We start from the raw sequence: 12,454 nt of genomic DNA on the forward strand, positions 1-12,454 counted from the left end.
AGAAAATTACTCTCTGAGGAATATTTTGCTTACAGGAGTCCAAATACATCTGCTATATTGTAGTGATCTTCCAAAACTGAATTGCCTACTGTGCTAAAGCAAAAGGAGTAGAAAATAAAAGCAGATACACTCAAAGTCGTCTTTAATTTTTCTAAAAATCTGGTCTGCTAGGAAAATACCCAGAGGCTCCGTAACCTCCCCAGAGCCTTTCAAATTTGGCTATTCTTTAAAATTTCCCTTTGCCACAACTTCTGACACAGCTCCCCAGTGGAAACAGTGGCAAAAGACGAGCAGCAACAAGCGGACAGAAGTTTGGTGTAGTTTAAACCCTGTTATGGTTGACACAACAGTGGCCTGTGGTCGAAACCATTGATGTTATCCCAGCATTAAGGAAAGCTGAGACTGCGATGAACAACCCCCGGCCATAGAGCCCCAGCCTCCAGGACGCTCTGGGGTCCCTCAACTCAACCCTCCTGGGAAAGCGCACGTCTGGACCCTTCCCCACCAGCGCTGCAGTTCCTCGGTGCCACTCTGCTGACAAGCAAAGCACGGTGTCACAAACCAACTCCAAAGCAACACTACCTTTAAATAAGAGGAAAACAAACAAACCGGCTGTTAAGCCTGACACGGCAATCACAGAAGAGACAAGGTGGTTGTTAGCTTTCTACAGCACTTCCACAGTGAATGCATCATATTTTCCACTAACCAACTGGCATGGCATCACTTTTACTATCATTCATTCTGCTGTCCAGAAGGCATGCTACCTAACTGTTCCTCACCCCATAAAAAAGAAGTCATGAAGCACAGAAAGATAATTTGTATCTCCCCTAAGGAGGCAAGATGCCTTTTGGGTCAGGCCGGAATTGCTAAAATTGGAATTTCATCTTGCAGGCCAGAGAGATCATTTACAGTGCTGGTCATGTCTTGTGTTGGCCACAGTCCCAACACACATCTAAAAAATCATATCATTCAATTTATTTTAATTATATTGACAAATCACATGAATCAAACTCAACATTACGTTTACTTGCCCAGTGGGACAGACATGGTCATGCAAATTTTCTGCGGAAAGCAGAAGTTGGGAGCTTCTTCACTTCTCAAACATGGAAAAAAATTCAAAGCCTGACGTCAGGGCAATCCAGGAAAAAGGGGAGCATGCAATTACAATTAATTCATTCTATAAACTACTGAGCATTTTACATGAGCTAAGAATGTTTTCATTCACTTTCAGAGGTAAAAAAATATGCAAACTGAAATAAAAACTATGATGAAACTACAGTGTAAGTACCTTGACTATTCAAGGAAAATAGGGCCAACTGGATGTGGATTGTCCTTTCATGACAGCTAAGGAAAGTAAATTACCACCCTGGGCTACACTAGTTTTTTAGGATTGCTCTAGAGAATAGGATGGACCTTTTCCCTAGAGCTTCTGAAATTCAGCCTTTCTGAGATTCTGCGAGTCTCCAACTCCTTCCACTGTGATATGGAAGAGCTACAGTAATACATGTATGTAATACAGGCTACTATAGCCCCCAATTCCCCATTTTTCATGAGAAACCATCTAATAAAAGTGAGATAAGTCATGTTAATAATTACCCCATCTATTTATTCTTTTTTCTTTTCCTCCTTACTTGGCAGGTTTACAAACCCAGTTTGTTTGAAAAATAATTTCCTGTTTTAATGACATGCCTGACAAATATTTACCAACTATCTTACCACTTATTATATTAGAGCAGCTCCTATGAGGTATTCTTACAGTGTGAACCCACGCTTTTCACACTGCTAGTGATCGTATGTGATTATATTTGAGCTCCTTTTTCTTCAACACCATACATGTCTTATCGTCTTTAGTATTGTAGAAGTGTATCAATCATCTTCAAGAGACTGGGTCCTTCAAGTAAGAGTTGTTTTTATTATTTTCCTTTATTTGCAGGTACAAACTCCTTAGTTAAATTAGGGGGTGCCTCCAGCTCTCTTATTTGTCTTGTTAATTCTCTGTACCCATTCTTAACTTTGGTCAGTGCAGTTGGAGCTTAAGTACAGATTTTGACTGAAGTGTAACATTCACAGTGTAAAATCTGGTGATGTGTTTGGTCTGTTACTGTAATAAATTCTCACTGGGTTAATATAGCTATCAGTACACTTGCAAATTCAGTCATGGCCTTTATATTATGTCTTCCTCATAAAAAATAAAAGTGATCCTCTGAACACCATGAGTTTCTCTTGAAAAATTACTGAAAATTCTCAAATAATTCTCTTAGAAAGATCAAACAAGTTCCTTCAAGTAGAGGCTTTTTACATTATTCTTTATTAAATGAAGGCACGAAGCAGTAAGCAAACATACAACAAAATTTTACAAGGAAGAAAGAAATACATGTGACTGCACGTAATATAGAAACTGTTCATTTATAATAGTGGGTTGTTCTCCTACAGGTATTTTTCATCTCTTCATTCATTTAATGCTGAAGAGAATTTCAAATCCAAGAGGAGAAATATCTTTATGTCTTCACTCGATTTATACTTTGCTTACAGAAAGCTCAGCCCTCACTGTGCCAATAAGAGGAACAATTCATTTCAATATTCAGAATTTATACACAGATATTGCTAACTGCTTATCTTCTAATCTTGTTGAAATAGTAAGAACGACATCATATGTCCTGCTAGGACATGATTTGAGATGGTATATTACGTCCTTGTGATGTGCTACAGTTCTTGAGTGCTATGAAATAAGGTAAATGAAAAAAAAATGCTGAAAGGTTATTTCCATAAAATTTTCATGGGACTTAAAATCTTAAAAACTGATTCAGAACAAAGGCAAAATGTGAAATGTTGAAGTTTAGCATGAAGTGAAGCTGCTGACATTGTAATTATAATATGCCAACAGTGTCCAACAATATGTCCTGTTTCATCATAAACTGACCACCTTGAAATGTATGAGCCACACAATTAGAAAATCAGAAGCGCTGCCACAAATGTACCGTCAGTAGGGACCTCAGTTTAGCAGAGTAGCCACAGCTGGTGAATGTGAAAATTTCTTATCTATGAAGTTTTTTCCAGATCTCTAAGCAATGTCGTTATTTTGAATGATGTTGAAGAAAGCACGAAGCGCTGCTCTGAGAATGCTATGCAATATTACATTGATGGTAAAGTTAGTTTTTTGAGGGTAGACTTTTTATGGAAAGATCAAACTAATTCTAATTAACTGTTTGGCATGTATATTTGGCATATATGACAAACTGAAGAAAGACATTTTAACAAAGGAAAAAGGAAAGAGATCATGTATTCATTAAGGGTATATCAAGCAGAATTGCGGACTCCTTGCGTAAGTGCCATTCACAGCCCTGGACACAAACTGTTGGAAGCAATGGACACACTTCACAGCCCGGCAACTGCCAAGTCTAGCCCTGATGTCCTCTCTGGTCCTTGGCATGGCCCTCCTGGTGCTTGGCCATTTACCCACTAGGCACACATTTACACTTAAAGGCTGTAAAACTGTGCTTTCCCACAATTACTATACAAGGAGGGCTACCAGGTCCTACAGTAGTCACGGACATCCTCTGCTATGTTTGCATTTAAAAGACAAAACCAATGTTGATGAGATGTTTTTGTGGTTGTTGTTTACAGCTAATTGGGCATTGCTAGGGCATCTACAGCCATGGGGGACATTGAAATAACAGGAGGAGTGAAATTTTAGAAGAGCTCAGGAGCTTAAGGGTGGCAATGTGATTAAAAAGGAGATTATGTAGGAAATCAGTCTTTTCTTTACCCTTAACGTGACTTTGGCAAGCTTGATTGCAGCACCCAGCTCGACATTAACAGGTTTCCAAGGTGCTAATCCAATTGACAGCTGGATGAAAGCAGAGGTTTTTATAATAGCCCTTAGGTTTGCAGAAGCCTAGATTTTGGCATTCATGAACCAGGTAAACAGTTGTACCTGGTGTACAGTTGTATCAGGGAAAAACAAAACAACAAAAAAACCCCAAACTCAAAACAATCACCCACACCAAACCTTCCCCCCTGCCCCCCCATTTTCACTCATATTTTCACAATATTAGCCTAAATGTTTCCTTTCCTGTTGTTTTGCTAAGAAAAAGTAGCATGAGTAGGTATTTTTAGAGGAATGATAGCCTTTTCATGGTGACTCTACAGAAAAACTTTGGATATACGCAAATTGTTTCCAAAAGGGCAGCTGCAGAGCTCAGCCTAGTTGGCAAGAAAACGAACAGACCCCTCAGAGCCAGAGCTGAACTTTCCCCAAATCTGTGGGATGCTCTGATGTGTTATGGTTTACCATTTTTTTGCAAAAACCGTCTAAAAGGGAAAACTACTTGAGACCCTATTGTACTAAACTCTGTACAGTCACAAAGTGAATGGCAAACCCTGCTTAAAAGCACCTGCAGTCTAAAGGATGAGAGAATATGAGCCGGGCGGGGGGGGGGCGGGAACGGAGTAAGAAAGGGATCAAGGTAGCAACGCAACAGAAAATAAAGCATTTTTAAATATTCGATCCCAGCATTATGACTCATCCCTTGCATAACCATGGTGGGCTGTTGTTTAAGTAAGTTTTCTATATGTATTATGGCAGAGATTAGTTCTGTGAAAGCCTCTGAAGGAGGATAATCTGGTAGCTCTATATTCTGACAGAGAGATTCTCCCACTTATGAAACAAGAGAAAGTGCTTTTGAGGAAGAGGGCAATGACAGGAACATAAGGAGGTCTCCTAGCTTATCAAAATATGCTTTATCAACAATATAATAACATAATTGAGAACTTTAAAAACAAACAAAACAAAAAAACCCACATGCAAACCTAAAGAAAAATGGGAGTTGATTTTTTGAGACAACTAATTGGATTTAGAGGATGGGGTTAAATTATTGATGACTTTGAGCTGTAAGGAAAAGTCAGAGCAATGACAGAGCTAAGATGCTGCCAGTGGAACAACTCAGAGACAGGTGCCAAGGGAAGAAAAATACACCAAGGAAATGATTGCAAGCTGCATGAACTTGAATCATCTCACTTTTGCCTCAGACTGTCAGCACACACATGGATATTAACACAACTTGGCTGACTCATGATAACTTTTTAAAGCTCCGGTTACTTGATTATATGTCTAAGCCCTTAGGCAATGGTAAACCAGGACTATTAGTAACAGCAAGTGGAAATGTGGTGGTGTTTACTGAGACAGAAGCAGGTAAAAAATTGGAAGTTTTCAAGAAAAATGAAAGTATCATTTTTGACTGAATTATTTAATCAACAGCAGATACCACAAAGGAAAGATTTTTAAATTGCAGAAACACAACTCAGAAAAAATGATTTAGAATATAAAATGCTATATGTCAATACAAGAGCACAGAGAGAAAGACAAAGACTGGGTCAGCCACAAAATTACAGAGACTTAATTAAAAAAAGGAAAAATGGAAAACACATCTGGGATGACAACAAGGAAACAGAAAGACAACTAGAAAAGGAAAGAATTTAAAGGAAAGCATGGCAACCATCATCTCAATTTGTCTCAGCTCAGTTAAAAGTGTCAATTTAGATTCCCTGTTCCAGATCCTCGGTATATTTTTATCTGGGATTTTAGTTCAAGTCATTAAGATTTTCTGCATACTTAAAAATAACTTCCTTGAAAATTTAGCATGAAATTCTGTTAGCTATGGAGAATTTTGAAGGGAAAAAAATATTTTCTTTGAATTTTATCAAATTATCTCTATATGTACAGTCCCTACTTGGTTTTCAAATGTAACCTTTTTAATCTACTGCAGATAACAAATGGAAGGTTTGGGGGTTTGTTCGTCTGTTTGTTTGCTTGCATTTTAACTTGTTAATACTGTTGAGGTTAAGTATATACAGTGAAGTCTTCCATAGTTCAAATTGTAACAACTGCTTTAAATGCATATTTTTGCTTGCTACCCTTCATTTCTATACTGTAAATACAGTATTCATCTGTTTAAATAATTATCTTTTTTCCTTATATCTCCGTGAGTGAGTTTGGCAAGCATGCACTCTGAAGAAACTGCTGTTATAGACTAGTTGTCTTCAATATTTTCCAACCTCTGATACATTTCTTTTTCAGCCCATCATCTACTACTGAAATCTTGATTTTTCTAGTCATGATCTTTTGTTAACAGCAATCAATGACTGTCATGACATAAAACACTGCAATTTGCTCACTGCTTATATTAGGAGAGGTTTTCTTATCAACAACTTTATTAAATTACACAGTAAAGACTAAGGAATTAATTAATTAAATTTCCCTAACCCAGGCTCACTGAAAGCTCAAGCTTGTCAAATAGTGGTTTGTTTGTGACTCAACCCAGGTATCTCTGGCAGCCGCGATCATCCTTTAAGCATCTGCAGCCTTGCTCTCTCTGATATTGCCAGAAACACCAAGTGAGCAGCTTTCGCACTGCATGGCACCATTTACTTCAGGATAAAAACGCTACATAAAATAGACATATCCTCGTCAGTGGGCTAAATGTAAGCCCAGTTTCGAAGTGTGTCAGAAGCCACATGATTCCTTGTGGTTTCAGGCGTTAGTCCTTTGTTCCAGCCTTCACCCTAATGTATACCACTTGAAAAATAACAGGTCTGTTTCTTTATATCTATTACCTATCCTCCAGGCCTAGCATAAACCAAAGCAAACTACTTGCAATTTTCACAGGAGGGTGAGGCTTCTTACACAATTTAGATATTACAATTATTCTCATCTGATTTCAAGGATACAACAGTGTGTAATACTTTCTCATTGATGGAAATGTCTCTGGAAAGGCCTTTTGACCCTCTTGTCTATGACATATCAAAATAATAATCTTGGAAAATTCTCTCTCTCCAGCATATGTCTTCATAGTTTTTGTTCTAAAACCAAAATACATCAGTTAATGTATAGATTGCATGACATCAACTATTCACATCCATTGCCTGTTTTGATTTGACTCTAAAAGATATCTAACCTAGCACATCCACCCAGAGCGGGTGAGGGTATCGATTGTGCGGGGTGTGATATTCATGCAAGGGCGAGAAGCTAAAGCCAGCACTGCAGGCCTGGTTCTCCCATCCCAATCCGTGTGGCCGTCACTGCTTACTTACTGCTTGTACAACTCCACCAACTGCCTTTTGCAAGAGGGACAGCAACACGGAGTTTGTGATTCCAACTCAGGAGTCCTTCCTACGGCACTTTTCGAGCACTATCCCCACCTCATTACTAAGAAGCAAGACTGAAGTCTCTGTATGTTACCGCCTCTGTTTTCTGTCTACAAGGGAACACATGAACGTGAAGAGCATACACAACGCTCATTTACAAAACTCGTTTAGAACGTTTGCAAAAAACAAATTAGTACAAGGTTGTAGGAAACCATCTGATAGTATATAATCTCTCATAATGAATAAATCTAAGTATATTATCTTACAGATAAAACAGATCTTGTACTATGGATTTATATTTATACTGAGATATGATTGCTTCAATAAAGATGGGAGAGTTAAAAGAGAAGTATGCCCGCTACTGGAGATGGTGACGATGATTAGATGCTAACGTGAAGGAAAATAAAATATAAACGAACTGCAATAGAAAAATTAAAGGAAATTATAAAAGCAGCATATGGTCTAGTGATCTTTCCTAACTCAATGTTAGAATATGTTTTGTGTTCTGGAACACTCAAAGCTTAACAGAGTACAACAGCCACTTTCCTGGATAATAAGTGAACCCAGGTTTTTAAAATTATTGAGACCTAGAAGACCAAACATTTTCTGTTTTTCAGACATAAAAGAAACATCAGGAACAGACTTCTTTCTGATTCAGAACAGACTTTGTCTGGGTCAGGAGAGCACATTACATCATATCCCGCACTGAGCCGTTTCCTCTTCTAGAGGAAGCACCAAATTTTGGACCGCTGGTTGCTCTTTTATCTATTGCTGCATTACTGAATATTGACACAAAATACACATTTGATTTGCTGATAAAACCAAAATCTTAAAAAAGAATGCCTTTCCTGTGTCAGAACTATGATGACGTACTACATCTTTTTCTCAGGACCACAAGGCAGAAAGGGGTCTCAGGAGGTCTCTAGTCCAACGTTCTGTTCAAGCTGTGAGACCAGACCAGCTTGTTCAGGACTTTATCCAGCTGGGCTTTGAAAACCTGCAAACACAGAGACTGCACAACCTCTCTGGGAAAACCCATCCTATTGACAGACTGTCCTCACAGTGAATATGGTTTTTTCTTATATGCAGTCTGAACCTCTCTTTCCATTTCCAGTGTTTGTCTCTTGACCTTCCACCACGGACCTCTGAAGAGCCTGGCTCCATGCTTTTGGAAACCTCCTTGTAGATGCTGGGGGCTTTGGGTTGTCCTTGAAGCCATCTCATCCCCAGGCTGAACAAGCCCCAGTTCCCTGGCCTGTCCCTGCAGGCCAAGTGATCCAGCCTCAGTCACCCTGGGGGCTCTTCACCGAACCTTCTCTGATTTACCCATGTCTTTCTTCTGTTGGGGCACCAAAAACTGGCCAAAAACTGGTCACAGTGAAGCAGGTATGTTCTAACGAGTGCTGTGCAGAGGGAGGTTATCACCTCCCTGAATATCGTGCCTGTGCTCCTGTTCATAGAGGACTCAGGAGTTCAGGATTTCAAAAGAATCTGCAACTTCAGAAATATAATGGAATTCTCCTCAGAAACAAGCCAACATACAACTTAGGCAAACGTGTATTTATAGACGTGCCATAGTCAATGCATTCAAAAATTTTAAGAGAAGCAATGCCTCACATTACTGTAAAGCAACATTATTAATACGCTACCAGGATCAATTAACTTTGTAAAATCCGACAGATAAAGAAATTCCTTCCAGCACATCCCTACCAAATTTCTGGTCACAAGAGAGTCTCCAGCACCTGCAGTGATGAAAGACGCAAGAATGGAAACTCCAGCTCTGAAAGCCTTCAGCTCACAAAACATGTTGTGCTAACTCTCACCAAAGAAATAAAACCAAATCCATGTCATCCCTGAAAATTTGTTTTCTTCTTCAGGAACTGCTCTGGCTAACGCCTGCTTTTTCTTCTCTGCTTCACTGTTTGGAAATTGAATTAATTCTCTCCTTAAACTCATCCGGTTATGCTCAATTAAAAGTCATATTTCCTCCAGTTGACAAGGGAATCAATTTCTGCTTAAGGAATTACCACCTAAACTTATCAATGGTACCACTGCTGCTAGCACCACTGGACGCCTGCTGAGGGGACAGGAATATTACAAAGATGTCACTGAGATTGCTGCTCTGCTGTGCTAATTAGTAAGGCAATTATTGTTTAGATGAGACTCCTAAAGATAAAGAGGAAGAGAGTGAACAAAGAGCCAGCAGAAAGTACGTAGGTGGATGATGGGCATCATCCATACCACACAGAAGAGGAGTACCTATGACAAAGCAGCGAAGAAGGACAAGGCTTCCAGAGGAGAAATACGAGAGAAAGATTTAAAAAATTTAAGAGATGCATGGAAGGCCAACGAGCATTTCTGAACTTTTACTAGTTCTTTCCAGTCTCCAGTTTAGCAGCAGAGAAGATCCCAAAATTTGAATCATTACAAAGGCAGAAAGGTATCTTTTCTAGAATGAAAAGTATTGTATAAAAATACTGTCAAACAAAAAAATTACCTCAATGTTATTTGAGCTTATATGCCTGGCACTATAAGGATAGTCAGCAAGCGAGTATCTGCCCTTTTTTTAAACAATATGCATCTTTATAGCATCTAACCACTTCCACCTCTGTACTGTTCGCAGTTTTCCATTACAGTCAGTAAATACCCAGTGGCTTTAGGCTTTCAAATTGAAGAATATAAGGAGAATGCTGATTCCACAACTAGTTTCTCTGCTTACAAGCATTCAACAATCTCTGTGTTTGCCTTGCACTACATGAAGTCCAAAGTATTCATGGACAGATAAGAATTATAAAATGATGGAGAAACCCAAGATTCATCATCTTTTCCAGGTCACACCTATAGCCCACTCAGTAGTCACGTAGATTGTATATGTGCTGCTACACCGCAATTCAAATACGTTTGTACTCAAACCCTCTCAGAGATTCTCCAGAGACAGAATGCTGGCTTCCCTGGACAGGTTAAAGTCAGAAGTCAACACTAAATGCAAGACAGGCTTTTCATGCTTTAAGAACTCTGACTCCTACTGGCTTTCAGTAGTATTCCAGTTCATCTCTGTTTGGGAAAAAAAGGAATTTAGTATGTTGATTATTTTTTTTATTACTATCATTTTCCATTTATCCTTAACTGATTTCAATTAGGCTGAAACACTTATTACAGAAGTATTGTAAACTTTTATTTAAGGAAACCAGAATTTCACTCTGGATTTACACTGCTCTCTTTCCATCACTCCTTCTGTAATAATTATCCCATCTATAATCAGCAGTAGTTAAGACAGTTAGCATCTCCCTTCCTGTTCAAAGTTCTTGAGTTTACAAAGAGTAAAACAAAAATGACGGTTTATTGTTTCTCTCTTCATGCAGAAGAAAAGGAAACGTTTGTTGATGAAGTTGGCACACAAATGTGCTCTCGTGTTTTCTTAGTTGTCTACAAGCATGGATCTTCTTTACGATTTGAAAAGGCATCAGTATTTTTAAGTCCCGTTCATTTTCAAAATCATCATAGCTTATGATCTCAACAGCAGTTCCTTCTTGTTTCCTCTTTGATTATGCTAAAATAGACCTTATTTAAATTGAATAGCATTTCATTCACGTCATAAAATCTACCAGAGAAGTGCAAGGACGACACTGTCAATTGTAACAAGGCAAGCTGATCCACAAAACGTGTTGTGTAAATGGCAGGACTAATCTCTCCCACCACACTCACAGACACAGATGTCCAGGTTTATTTAAAATAGCCCTAAGTGAAACAGTACAACCTGTGGTGTTTGGGTTTTTTCTAGAGCGTATCCTTGCTACTGGGAGGCACTTGATTAGAGAAAGATCTCAAATTTTATTCCTGTGCTGACAATGCAACAATGATTAGAGGAAATGGTATCAGCTGGGTGTTATTTTCTCCCTCAATACACTAAGGACAGTCCCATCCAGACCATTTCCCAGATGTTCTTGCCTGACAATTCCATCGAACCGCTGGATTCAAATTGATCAGAACATCATTTTGTACTAACAAGATACGGCTGAACAGAATGATTCATTTTTTCCTTACAAATCTACATTACTGATGGGGGGGTACGGGGGATAACATTCACACATGCGTGGGAAAACTCTTTATTCAGAAGGCAAACCAGTTTAAGTTATTGGCTGGTATCAGCAAATAGGTTTATGTGGTGAATGTTAAAAGAAAAATAAAGCTTTTTCTTGCTGTTAAGTTATAGCAAAACGTCAATCAGCGAAAGCAAAATTTCACATATGGTACTAGAGTCTCGTACAATAAGCCTTATGATTTTGCTTAAGCATCTCCAAAGGCCACCCATGTTCTTGCTAGTATATCCATAACAAATAACAGAATTACAGCAAACAATACGAATAATTCCGTCTTAGAAAGACCACAGGATAATTAAGGGAAACAGAACACAACTTTCTTAAATATATGGGGTAAACCACAATACGATACATACGATAAATTGACTATATTTGAGCAACAACCTAATGGCCCCATCCTTCAGATCTCACTTTATAGATATAGCACTATATTTATATGGAATGCAGACAAAGGGAAAAGAATCACAGTGAATTATAGATTAGAGGCCTAAAATTTCAGAATTATATAGCGCATCCTTCAGCAATGGCGACTAAATCATGGGGAACTGCTGGACAAGATGAAGACTTCTAAGAGTGAGTTTTGACTTGTAACATAAAACATGTGAATTTCTACTTTGGTTCCAGTAAAATTTCTATATGGCCTGTGTTCTCTGAATAGAACCAAGAGAAAAAAAAAAAGGTTGAAGAGGGGACATCTGGAGGACAGGACATATAGTCCAACCTCCTGCTCAATGCAGCGCCAGATTCAAAACCAGATCAGCTTGCTCAGGGCCTTGTTTAGTTGAGTTTTGAAAATCTCCATGGATGGAAATTTTCCAACTTTATATAGAATTTTACTTTTTAACCTCCTACACCAGAAAAATATAAGGAAAATGTAAGAGTAATAAATCATCTTAATATAATAAATTAAGAAGTTACACGACATTTAACCTCAAAAAGTAGCCTGTAGAGCTGCTTCCATAAGCAGATGAATACAACTGTATCAAGTTCAGCACAAAGTCAGTTTTAGTAAAGCCAATTTCTGCACATGAAAAAACCTTAATTACTTCCAGTGAAGAAAAAGTTAAGTTTCTCATTGACTTTCAGGCAAATACACTTTATAAAAAGACATGCAGAGAACTTTCGCCTATCATATTGGGTTGCTCTTAAAGGAACAGCTTTGCAATACAATTATATTCTTGTATTGTAATATTCTAATAATAGCTATGCAT

General features: G+C 38.4%; 1 protein-coding gene across 8 annotated transcripts in view; it reads right to left on the reverse strand.

Moving 5' to 3' along the window:
• CACNB2 (calcium voltage-gated channel auxiliary subunit beta 2) overlaps positions 1–12,454 on the reverse strand; it is a 256,830-nt gene that overhangs the window by 92,553 nt on the left and 151,823 nt on the right. The gene's annotated exons all lie outside the window — the stretch shown is intronic.

Source organism: Chroicocephalus ridibundus, chromosome 2, assembly GCF_963924245.1.
Source record: "Chroicocephalus ridibundus chromosome 2, bChrRid1.1, whole genome shotgun sequence".
NCBI classification, from domain to species: Eukaryota; Metazoa; Chordata; class Aves; order Charadriiformes; family Laridae; genus Chroicocephalus; species Chroicocephalus ridibundus.